The sequence below is a fragment of the Pseudonaja textilis genome, chromosome 1 (genome assembly GCF_049901715.1).
Source record: "Pseudonaja textilis isolate UNSWEBS1 chromosome 1, rPseTex1.2, whole genome shotgun sequence".
Lineage (NCBI taxonomy): Eukaryota > Metazoa > Chordata > Lepidosauria > Squamata > Elapidae > Pseudonaja > Pseudonaja textilis.
The window spans coordinates 190,415,023-190,427,753 of NC_141990.1; positions in this window are offsets into that span (position 1 = coordinate 190,415,023).

Genomic DNA, 12,731 nt, shown 5'->3' on the forward strand with positions numbered 1-12,731 from the left:
TTCCCCTTCCTTGTGTTGGGTATGTTTGGATGAACAAACAGTAGACTGGAAATGTTAAATGAATCTCTAAATATGTGATAGGAAATGTTTTATGTTCAATTCACAAAATTCTCCATTTAAAGATTCTACTTGTATTATTACTACCATAGTAGTGAGTTGTGCTTGGTTTGGTTAGAAATTGACTTGATAATTGTGAGGGTTTGTAACTCTATTCAGAAAAGTGTCCTTAAACTTTTAATTGATGATGTGCTTATGATTCTATGCAACCTCTGGGAATTATCATTACGTATCCTAAACCCCGTCCACAGCCATTATCATAGTGAAGAGCCATTCATAAATTCAGTGCACTAAAAATACAAATATGTAGATATGAGACAGAGTTCATTACATTTTTAATTTTGCACTTTCCCAGGTGCCCTTTTATCCATTTATTTTGTACGCATTTATTACATACATACATTACCTATTTATACTTACATGTTTATATTTTATGTTCATACTTATACTTGTTTTTTCATACATGCTTGACAAACAAAATAAATAATAAATAAATAATAAATAATAAAATAAATAAAATAAAAATCCTCAGTATAAGAATATGAATATTTGTTTTTTTATAATTGTGAAGAATTTAAAATCAACTGCAAAAATCAACACAAGGTTTAAGTGGCTGAAAGTATTAAGGGATGAGAAAACACTGGAATTGTAGACATTGAATACTAAGATTTTGACATAGTTTTTAAAGAATAAATATATGCTTCTGGGGAAAAATGTTTTTTTTACTGTAGTTAGGAGACATAATAAGACAAGTAACTTAAAATAGCATTCAGATATATGTTTGGGGAACTACATATATTGAGACTTGTGCCATGAATTTGATTCAATTATGTCATCCCTGTTGCAGGGGTGGGATTCTACCGGTTCTGTCCACTTCTGTAGAATCAGTTGCTCTGAACAGCAGCAAACAGAGAGCATACATAAAACCGGTTCTATGTTTGCTGCTGTTTTGGCCCACCCACCCTCCTGGGCTCTTACCTGACCTTTATTTCCTGCTTTTACAACCAAGCGTAAAGTCACCGAACCGGTAGTTATACCAGTCGGATCCCACCCCTGCCCTGCTGCATTTTCTTAAGCAATAGTTTGTTCCCAGCAAAGATACTATTGAACAAGATATGCTGTAAAATTTACCCAAGAAAAAATAAAACTCTTAATAAGAATTTGTCACCAGATACAAGGTTCTAAAACTTAAGAAAAGATCAAAATCAAAGTCCCAGACAGCAATTGGAATAATTTATTTTTCTGGATTCACAAAAGAGATAGTTTGAAGTGCTAAAGAAATTTATAACCAACAACCAAGGATCAACAACCACTTTAATGGATTTCAGAGAAAAATTGTTCTGTATAGAAGGAAAAAGGACTACAAAGTCAGTTTATTTGATTAATATTTAATGGGATATGTTGTTATTCTGGGTGACTGTTTTTGGATTTACCCATATCTTGGAAAAATGTAGTATACCAGATTATGTTTAATATAAAGAGCCTTCACCTAGTGTTACTTTATAATATTTTAACTTTATACTGCTTAAACTGACTTTTCATTTCAGACTGTTTTTTATTCAAAGTAAGGAAGTTTGGGAAACTTGTTTGTCAGAACACTGCCATTTCGATAGCTTTACTGTCGGATGTATGTGCCATAGAGAAGGGTAAAAATCAATGAAGTGTAATCAATGACGGAATTACTTCCTGATAACTTTTATCAATAATTTACTAAAGCTGTTAATAAAAATAACTATAAAATAGAAAAGATGCATTAACAAATATGAACTACTTCAATGTTGTAAGGAATTATGATGTCTTTACTAAAACTGAGAGTTGTATAATGAAACTGATTTGCAGATGATCCCAGGAACACAGGAAAAATGACAAATTGGACCAGCATATGTATTGGTGATGTGATGACATTCTAATTCTCAGTGATTAATAAACATTAGCAAGCATCATATTCATAAAGCTCTACTTTTCAGAAGTCAGAAAGTTCTATTTTTCTAAAAGAAAAAAGAAAGAAAGAAAAGAAAGCAACATATACCTATTAGCCTCTGTAGTTAAAAATTGAAAACCTGCTACTGCAGCACTGAACTTTTGGGGTGGGGGAAAGATCTAGAAGGATTTCATGAAATTTTGCTAGCTAAATTCTGATGGGACATGTTGTTAAATTATTAATCATAAAGGAGATGGTTTGCTGAAGAAGAATCAATGTGCAGCTTCTGCATGTCTTATGAGCCAATCTCATTTCATAACTTTGAAAATTTAGCAGTACTTGACGATACTCCTTAGAATGTTGAATTTTAAAAAAAGAATTGTCAAGGGATTGAAAGAGAACTCTAGAAAATCAGCTAAGGGCTAGTAAAATGGCAAATGCCAAGATAAGTATAAAACCAAGCAAATTGGAATCTCAAAACAAAAAGTAAGCTAAATTAATTTCACATATGTATTGATGGAGTCTAAGATTGCAAAGTTTGACCCTGAAGCTGAATTGATATATTGACCCCACATGTTTTTACATGACACGCTTCTCCACTTCTCATGAGACTCCCACAGCCTCTTCTGACAAGAAAAAAAAGTGATTAAAAGAAAAGAGGTATTTATTTGTTTATTTCTAATAAATTTATATGCCACCCATCTCGCTATCCAAAGCAACTTACAATATAATAATTTGTAGCTTTAAGTAATCAAACAAAAATATTCAATGGCAGAAAAGATTAAAACAATGTAGGGGTCTGACAGACTGCATCTAAAAAGAAACAGAAAAATATGCAAGACAATATAAAAATCTGAGCCAATCACTAGATCTGTTACTAATAAAGAAGCAATTCTGAGATAAAGAGGTACTAACTTGCATAAAACATGTGACTGTACATTTTTGGAGACAATAATCATCCAAAACAGTACTTTAGATTTAAACAAATTTAAAGTATGCAATATTTTAGCTCTTTTACATATTAGCATTTTTTCCTGAACTAAATTTATCTCCATCTCAGTTCTTCCTTGATTTTCCTCCAGCTTCCTGAGAGTTCTAGGCAATTAATTCTGAGATAGCCAGATATATTTATTTATTAAACAAATCTATATAGTCCCCTGTCTACTTAAAAGAGCTCGTATTTATAAGCTCACGCTCAAGCTTATAAATACAAGAAAGAATGTTTTTGCATTAAAACATGAAGGTGGCACTGCGTGTAGAACAAAACAGGAACTCTCAGAAATAATTGGAAAATTCTATTCAGAGCTCTACAAAGATCAGGATCACTCAAAAGTAACAATACCCACAAAAGAGGAAATGCCTGATATCCTAGTGGAGGAAGTATCAAGTGCCATAAAATCAATGAAAAATGGCAAAGCTTCCAGAAATGACTGCATTACAGTTAAAATGCTAAAAGTTGGTGATCACAATTTACACAAGATACTAGCAAAACTATACTTGAAATGCCTCAGAAACTGCACAAAGCAGTTGTTGTTTTTTTAGGATAGAATTGGCATGATTATATGATTTGTTATAGAATAAATTACTTAAATTATAGTTATCTCATAAAGTATGAATGAATAAAAGTATAGTCAAATGATTTTTTTTTAATAATGATATGAATATATATAAGTTAGGATTGAAAATAAGAGCTGTTATGTAACATAATTGTAATTGAGACTACGAAATGGATGCACAAAACTGATGAACCAACCGACACACTGTTTGTATATAAGTATGGAAGAGAGCTGATGCTTTTATGTTTTGTCTGTTTTTGTTTGTTTGTTAAAAAAAACCAATAAAACTGTTTTCAAAAAAAAAAAAAAAGAGCCAGCTTATGTTTAATAAATTCACCAACCAAAGAAAAGATTTATATCTGGAGAAGAACTAGACATACTAGACTAACTGCATATACCTTGGCCAATGATCTCAATGGAAGGTGATACAATAAAGGGAATTGAATTGTGTATTAAATGTGGTTGGCAGGCATTCAGCAAGCCAAGCCTAATTTTCAAGGAAAACCTCCTCCTATGCCTGAAGAAAAAAGTGTTCAATCCGTTCATGCTATCTGCTCTAACATATGCCAGTGAAACATGGACACTAACCTCACAATCGACACAAAAGCTGTGAGTGGCACAAAGAGCCATGGAAAAACTACATGCTTGGTATTATACGACAAGATAGAAATATCTGCACATGGATTATCAAACAAGCAAAAGTATACGATATCATCAAGAGAGTAAAAGAATTGAAGTGGAAATGGGCTAGTCACATAGAAGAACTGATGGCAGGTGGACCAAGGCAGTCATAGAATGGATCCCACTTGATAAAAAGCATCCACGAAAGAGACCTAAAACAAGATGGATTGATGACATCAGAAAGTATTGCAGGCCCAATTGGCAAATGAAAGCCCAGGACCGTATTGGTTGGAAACACACAGAAGAAGCCTTTGTTTTACAATTAATAGATGGAGGTGGTATTTAGCTAGTTCTGACAGGTTCTGGAGAACAGGTAGCGGAAATTTTGAGTAGTTCAGAGAACTGGTAAATATACCACCTCTGGTTGGCCCAACCCCCATCTATTTGCTGCCTCCCAAGTCCCAGCTGATCAGCTGGGTCTTCTTTTGTTGCCCTGCATAGGAGAATGGAGCTGGAAAGCAGGTTAGTGGGGTGGGAAGGGAATGGAGATTTTGCAGTATCCTTCCCCTGCCACGCCCACCGAGCCACATCATGTCCACCAAGCCATACCCACAGAAGTGGTAGTAACGTTTTTTTGAATACCGTCACTGTGGATAGACAATGACTAAAATGATGATGACGATGGCTATCTGCTCGAGAGAGCTTTGAGCAAGCAAAATAAAAACATAGTACATAAAGAAAGGCAATTTAAAACAATAAGCAATGTTGATGCCCCAATAAAACTAATGTCCATCCATCTATCACTCCATGCTAGGGGGAAAAGGCAGGTCTGGGGGGTGGGGGGAGGCTTGCTGTTTCATAAGGTAGGTGCCATGACAGAGAAGGTATGCTATCAACACCCCACCAGAGGCATTGTTTCATCAAAGGGACCTGGAGCATGTTCACCCTACTTAGATTTAATAGGATAGGCAGAATTTGTCAGCAATAGGCTGTCTTACAAGTACCCCAGTCCATGCCATGTAGGCCTTTAAAGGTAATAACTAGCACCTTGAATTGTACTCAGAAGCCTACAAGGAGCCATTGCAACTCATCCAGAAGTAGCGTTACATTGTGTATTCTGGTACGCCTACTACTGCCTGTGCTACTACATTCCAAACCAGATTCAGCTTTCAAATTATAGAATGTTGAGAAGTCTACCTGGAAGTCACTAAAACGTGAGTGACCATGATCACTGTCCCTATTCCCCCCAGTCCAGGAAAGGGTAAAATTGGTGCAGGAGATGTAAGTTCTTTGCTTGGCCTTAGTTCCCAATTTTTCTCTTTGCTTTAAATTGACACGGGTGGTTCTCTCTAGCAAAAAGAAGATGGTTTCCAGATAATCTTATTGGGTAGGTGACCCTCAACTACATCTCAGTAAGAAAGGTGATTGTTGAGACTGAGGAAAAAGTTACTGAATCTTGGACATTGATGAATAACAGATAGGATTTCTCTGTCCTGTCAAGACAATTCTTACTATAGCTATAGCAATAGGATGTAGACTTATATTCCACTTCACATTGCTTCACAGCCCTCTCTAAGCAGTTTACAGAGTCAACATATTGCCCCCAATAATCTGGGCCCTTATTTTACTGACCTCAAAAGAATGGAAGGTTGAATCAATCCTGAGCCAGTCAGAATTGAACTCCTGGCAGTGAGCAGTGAATTAGCCTGCAATACTGCATTCTAACCACTGCGTCACCACAGCTCTTATGGAACTATGGAGTTCCAAAATATTAAAACCAGTGCATTCTCCTGGCTAATGAATTAAACCAGTGTTTTTCACACCTGGCAACTTTAAGATGCTTGGACTTCAACTCCCAGAGTTTCTGAGCCAGTATGGGAGTTGAAGTCTACACGTCTTAAAATTGCCAAATTTGAAAAACACTGAGTTAAACTATGACCAGGGAAAGCGAGGTTCAAATGGATTGCTGTAGGAAATATATTCATGACTTTTTAAAATACATTATTTACAATATTTTCTAATTCTTTTACATCCCATCTCATAGACATAGCCTGAATTTGCACAGAATACTGAATATTATTAACCTCACACCAGAATGCAACATTTATATATATCAGCAGTCAAATGTAGTACTTGCTTTTCCATCATTTATTACATTTTCCTATTCTTTTTTTAACTTACTTACAGATGGTTGTTCACCTGTGAGACACATGTCTTTGAAGGAATGCTTAATATAGCTCTATTATTTTTTTGCTTGGCAATTTACTTAAAGTATTTTATTTTGGAAGAGCATAAGGCTGTAGAGCAATTAAGAATCAAAACAGTGACACTCTTTTTCTTAAACTCTTATTTTCAAACCAAAAGTAAAATAAACATGGTAAAAATTCAAAACTGCTCAAAAAGGACTGTCTGACTGTATCCCAGGTTTCTTAGCATAAGTAACTTTAAGCTATGTGGACTTTAACATGCTGGCTGGGGAATTCTGGGTTGCTGAAGTTCCACATAGCTTAAATTGGCTAAGGTTGAGAAACATTGCTGTTGTGGTAAATTTTTCTGGGGCCTGCATGTTCCAAGGAATTTACAACATAATGAAACCATCTAGTCCAAATGTATTCAAGAAATAAGCCACCTTATTGGATAAGGAAGATCAACTTCATAACTTGAGGAGAGTGCTACTTTTTAATCTTTTTTTGGATATATTTGTATATATCTTTGCTATCAGGATCTATCTATATACACTCATTTTTGCCTTGTATGTTTTAGTATCCCGCATTTAGATACAAGTATAGCAATAGCATTTAGGCCAGGGGTGGTATTCCGCAGGTTCTGACCAGTTCTGGAAGTGGAAATTTTAAGTAGTTCGGAGAACCAGCAAATACCACCTCTGACTGGCCCCGCCCCCATCTATTCTCTGCCTCCCAAGTCCCAGCTGATCGGCTGGGTCTTCTTTTGTTGCCCTGCACAGGAGAACAGAGCTGGAAAGCAGGTTATTGGGGTGGGGAGGGAATGGGGATTTTGCAGTATCCTTCCCCTGCCCCGTTTTTGAAGATGGGGATGACCAGCTTGTGGCTTGTGACCATAGTTTTGGCAAGGAGCTGGTCCTGAAAGATTTTTCAAAGATTATGCTTAGAGGTTAGGCTATGGCAGTGGATAGCTTTTTTAAGAAGTAGGCACATATTCCATCCAGTCCAATAGATAGAGATGGTTTTAGATTGTATAGTGCTTTTTCAACATTGTCTTCTGTAAAATCGATATGTATTAGATCATTGTAGTTGTCTGTGGTTCGACTAGGAAATACCGGGAATGATCCATTGCTGTTTACAAATACTGAGCCAAAGAATGTGTTAACGATGTTGGCTTTAATGGTGTCGTTGTTGCAGTCTTTACCATTAGGTCCTATCAGGGGTGGGATGGACCTTGAGTCTTTTAGTTTGTTGTTTACAAAATTGTAAAAAGCACGGGTGGAATTGGTGCGTAGAAGGTTTTCCTCTTGTTTAATGTGATAATTGGTGCATGCAGTCTTTATCTGGTGGCATAAATTTTTGTATCAGCTTTTGAAATTGGCAACATGACCAGATTTGTTTTTCTGCCATAGTGATCTCTTTTTGGATTGAAGTTTCCTTATTGTTATGGGTAATCTGTTTTTTTTGTTTTTGTTTTGGGAGTTGTTGTTGGTACATATAGTTTGATGACTCTTTTGACTTCAAGTAAAAATATGTTGTAATGGTCTTCAACAGTATTGCATCCAGTGAATAGAGATTGCCAATCAAGGATGAGAGATCGTTGTCTATAAGATCATAGTTGCCTTTTTTGAAGTTATAATTGGGGATTACGTCATTGTGATGATTTTTGTGTGGACGTATGTTGAGACAAAAGTCAATCATATTGTGGTCACTGCTGGAAAAGGGTTCTTTAGTTTGTATTCCTTAAATTAAATTCAAACTATTGCAGAAGATGAGATCGAGGCAGTTGTTAAGTCTAGTATTGTTGGTTACTAGTTGTTCCAGTCCCAGATTTGTTACAGCATTGTAGAAGGCTGCATGTATGGGTTCAGTTGTACATTCGTTTAGGGTTCAGTTAATATAAAGTAGATTGAAGTCACCAAGAAAGATAAAAGCATGTGGGCAGGATGTTGCCCATGTTAGTAGTGAATTTAGCTTGTTTGCATGTTCGATGTCATAATCAGGGGCTCTGTAACATAGTAAGAATCGAAATGTGATATTTAAGGATAGTTCACAGATGATGGTCTCAGGAAGAGCAAGCTCCTGGGTAACTTGGATGTTTTTCAGATGTAAGGACTTTCTATAGAAGATAGCAACACCACCTCCTCTACGAATTTCATGATCTGATCGGTAAACATGATAGTCTCTTACTGTGGTAATGGAGTCAGGAAGGGATACGTTGAGCCATGTTTCACAGACAAATATGATGTTGAATTTAGCCGTATTTAGTAAGAGGAGAAATTCAGGTTTTATTCGCAAGGCTTGTTGCATTGAGTAGTTTGCATTTAAGGCCAGCAGTAGTTGGAATTGAGGTAGTTAGGGGCGTGCATCTTGGGTGATGGTGGATTGGTTGAGGTAGGGTTGTGGTTGAAGGTTAAAGCTGAGTTGCAGGTTGTGTGACTTACTTTTGATACAGTCAGCATGGTAGTCAATGTACAGGTCCTACTGTCCATTGTCTAGACATTTTTTGAGTTCAGTGCGGAGTACATGGGAGCGGGTACATTGCTGTATGGTTAGGTCAGGGGGACAACGGAGGTTCTTATGGTTGGTGTTGCTTTTGGTGAGTGAATTTATAGTGTAAATGAATTTACGTTTGCTTGATTCATTTTTGCAAATGACCCTGCAGAAGCATGGGGCCACAGAGCTAACTCTGTTTTTGAGTTCTTAGCCAATGCGGGAAATGTCAAGTATTTCATCAGGGAAGATGGTTGATGCTTGATAATCACTGATGATGTTTCGGACAGTTGTGATGTCATCATTATCATTGATGTCCTCTAGACCAAATAAGATGGCGTTTGGACGTTTCCGTTCATGCTCAACAGCTTCTCTGATGAGGATTGGGATATCATTATTTGTCTGGCTTATGTTTTTTTTTTTTTTTTTGTATTGGGTTGTGGATTGGGTTGTGGTTGTTGGGTAGAGATGCAGTTTGTAGCTATTGGATGTTCAGGTTTTTGCATTGTGTCTTTTTTTTCAGGGTTGGATAATCTTTCTTTTAAGGCGTCCAGGGATGCTACTATGGTGTCAAGGGATGTTATTCGTGTTTCAATGGTATCAACTCTTTCCAACAGATCCAGTTTGGGTCTGCATGATTTGCAGAGATATGGAAACTCATTGGATGATTCTAGGTATTGAATCATTTGCTCAGGTAATTCCAAGCAGTCGTGATGAGTGTATTTGTTACATAGAGAACATTTGATGGAGTTTTCATTATCCTTTAGAGTTTTGTAGCATTTAAGGCATGTGCAGGAGTCTTGTGGTTCATTGGTGTGGATTACTTTCTCTTTAGGTTGTGGTTTGGCATTGGATTTTTTTCTTGGCATGGTAGGTTTGTTAAGATGGTACATTGATTAAATTAATTAATGGAACAATTTTGGGTAATCAATATAGCCAATATCACACCAATCAATCAATTGCAGTAATCTCTCTAGTCAAACTAATTTTCCTAAGCAACAATCAGCCTAATCAATTAATTACACTAATTATTAATCACACTGTTCAATTAAATTCAGTAAATCACTGATTTTACTAATCAATTAAATTATATGAATCTTGATCTTTTAAACTAATCAGTAATCACACTATTTGCACTAAACACTCTAATCACACTAATCAATTAAAACAATAAATCAATTAAACCATTAATGAAATATTTTATAGAAATTGATTATCTAATCATTGATATAGGTGATGAGGTAGAAAAGTTGTAAGTTTTGAGGTAATGAATTAATCAGTGTTTGATTAAAGTAATGAGGTAGTATTGAGAGTCTGCAAGGAAAGGGTTAATTGTTTTACTAGCAGCTGTGATTCACTGGGTGGGAGGAATTTATTGCTCTGATTGCTGCTGCTATTACTCTGTAAACAATAGGCTGTAACAAGATGTTCAAAGCACGCTGGATTTTTGAAAGAGAGCAAAACTCGCTGAATTAAAACACTTTAACTACAATCAATATGTCTCTGAATAAGATTGTTTTCCAATAGTTTCCTAAAGTTCTTCAAGTTGAGTAGTAGTAAAAATACAGTCCAGAAATTTGGCTTAACCAATCCAATCTGTCCTTTACTTTTAAAGTTACTTCTAGTTGCAATATCTTTTTTTTAAACTAAATCTGACAGTCACTCCAGATCGTTAATCGCAGCTATTTTCCTCCTTTGAGTCCCACTTTCCAAGGAAAATTCCACTGCAGAAATTGGAGTGATTCTTACCAAGACTATGCACACTGTTACAAGATCTTTCCTTTCTTTTTCACTTCTGTCTCAGCTGCCTTACTGGCCTTGATTTAGCCGATTTGGCAGTTCTCTTTTTAGTTCGGATGGAGGGGTTTTCTTCGGGTCAGTCAAGGAGACTCTCCTCTCCTCGTGACCACCGAAGCATTCCTCTGCCTTTAGCCCTGAGGCTCTTAGGAGCCGAAAGTCACCTTGGATGGGTATCCAGGGTGACTTTCGGCTCCTAAGAGCCTCAGGGCTTTCTCCTCCCTCCTTGTTTCTCCCTGCCAGCTGTCCGATGTGCTCTGGGGAAACTGTGTGGGGGACATTAATGGAAACACGTTGTCTGGCGTGGAAGATACTTCTATCAGCTGTGTGAGGGATTGAAATGAAGGTACGTTGTTTGCACTCTGCTGGCTCCAAGTGATCCAGTTCAAGAGCTCCACCAGTGTGGTTAATAGGGCTCGATGGAAAGAGCTTCACTTCTCTGGGGAAGGAGAGGAGGGCTCCGGATCAGCTAGCAGGAGCTCCGCCATTATTAGGGCTCCATGGCTTCAGAATCTAGCATTTTGGGGAACCTACTCTTTGAGGGAAAGCACTGTTTAACTGTTGAAGAATGATTGTAGGAATTCCATTGTCTTGAATATCACCCTTGGTAAACATCAGAATCTAGCATTTTGGGGAACCTACTCCTTAAGGGAAAGCACTGTTTAACTGTTGAAGAATGATTGTAGGAATTCCATTGTCTTGAATATCACCCTTGGTAAACATCATGGGAAGGCAAGTAACTTCAACTGCAAGGGCATCAAGTCATTTCAGACTTTATGGGTAAGTAAAAGTGAAATAAGTCTGGCAAAAAAAATTCAGTGTATATTCCCATAGCAGCTAGACCATTTTTGGAGGAAAAGTCATAATCACAAAACACATTTACATGGGTTAAAGCTAGGAAGCATATTGCAACTTATTAAAGCTGTTTCATCCTTTTTGTTCATTCCTTTCTTCCTTTTCCAGTTACTAAGACTGAACTGTCAAGGAAATCAAAAGAAAGAAAGGATTCTTGCTGGCAAAGTTTCTCCATTTCTTGAACCTTCCAGCAAGGTTTCTCTTCTTTTTCCCCAGATTTGTTTTACAGATTTGTTCTGTAATAATTTGTACTCAGAGAAGAACGTTCTATGAAAGGAGATGTTTTTTTAATGTGTTGTTTGCTCTATTATGGTGCTCTATCAACCTTTTGAAGATCATTAAGCTATCAAACCCTTAAATACTTCAGTAAGCCTTTGGAACTGGGTCATAGAATCCTAGAATGGGCCGGAACCCTGGACGTCTTCTAATCCAAACTCCCACCCAGCACAGTAATCCTCGTATCATCCCAGACAAATGGCTGTCCAGACTTCACTTGGAAATCTACAGTGATGGAGCATCCACAACTTCAGAGCCCTATCTGCTCCATTGCTTAATAGCTCATACAATCAGGAATTTCCAAACTTTATTCAAGTTTGGATCCCTCACAGTAAAACATCCATGGATTGGTTTTTATCTGACTCTTAGGTAGTAGGGAGAACAAACCTACTCCTTCTTCATGAATAGGAAGACTGTCTCCCTTTAGCTTTATTTTCTTTAAGTTAAACATACAAGGTTCCTTTAGCTCCTGTTCATAGGATGTAGCCTCTAAATTTCTTCCTTTCTTGGCTACTCTTTTATGCATTCTTTCCAGTTCTTCAGCATCCTCATATAATTCATATAAATCAGAATGTAGATCATTTTTATCAGTAAAGCCTCGTCAGCAAATGAAATATTAAATGAAATAGGTGGCTTTGAAAGAGACCATAACATGAATATTATTTTAATGGCTCACACTGCTATTCTCGTTCTCTACTTTTTATTCAGACTTCAAAAACAATCACCTACATTCTTGTCTCCACCAAGATGGATTTGCCTGAAGGAAACAGCTGAGAACTAGGGAAGGAATTTCATTTAAGGCATGTTGTTATAACAGCTTACGAATATCTGACAATGTCTTCATCAGTTTTGGGGGAAATGAGATAAAACGTTCGAGTGTGAAAAATAAAACATGGATTCATTTCTCTAGGTGGTGACATTTGGGGGGTATAGTGTCTACAAATGTAGGCCTTAATCCTTTTATAGTCATTC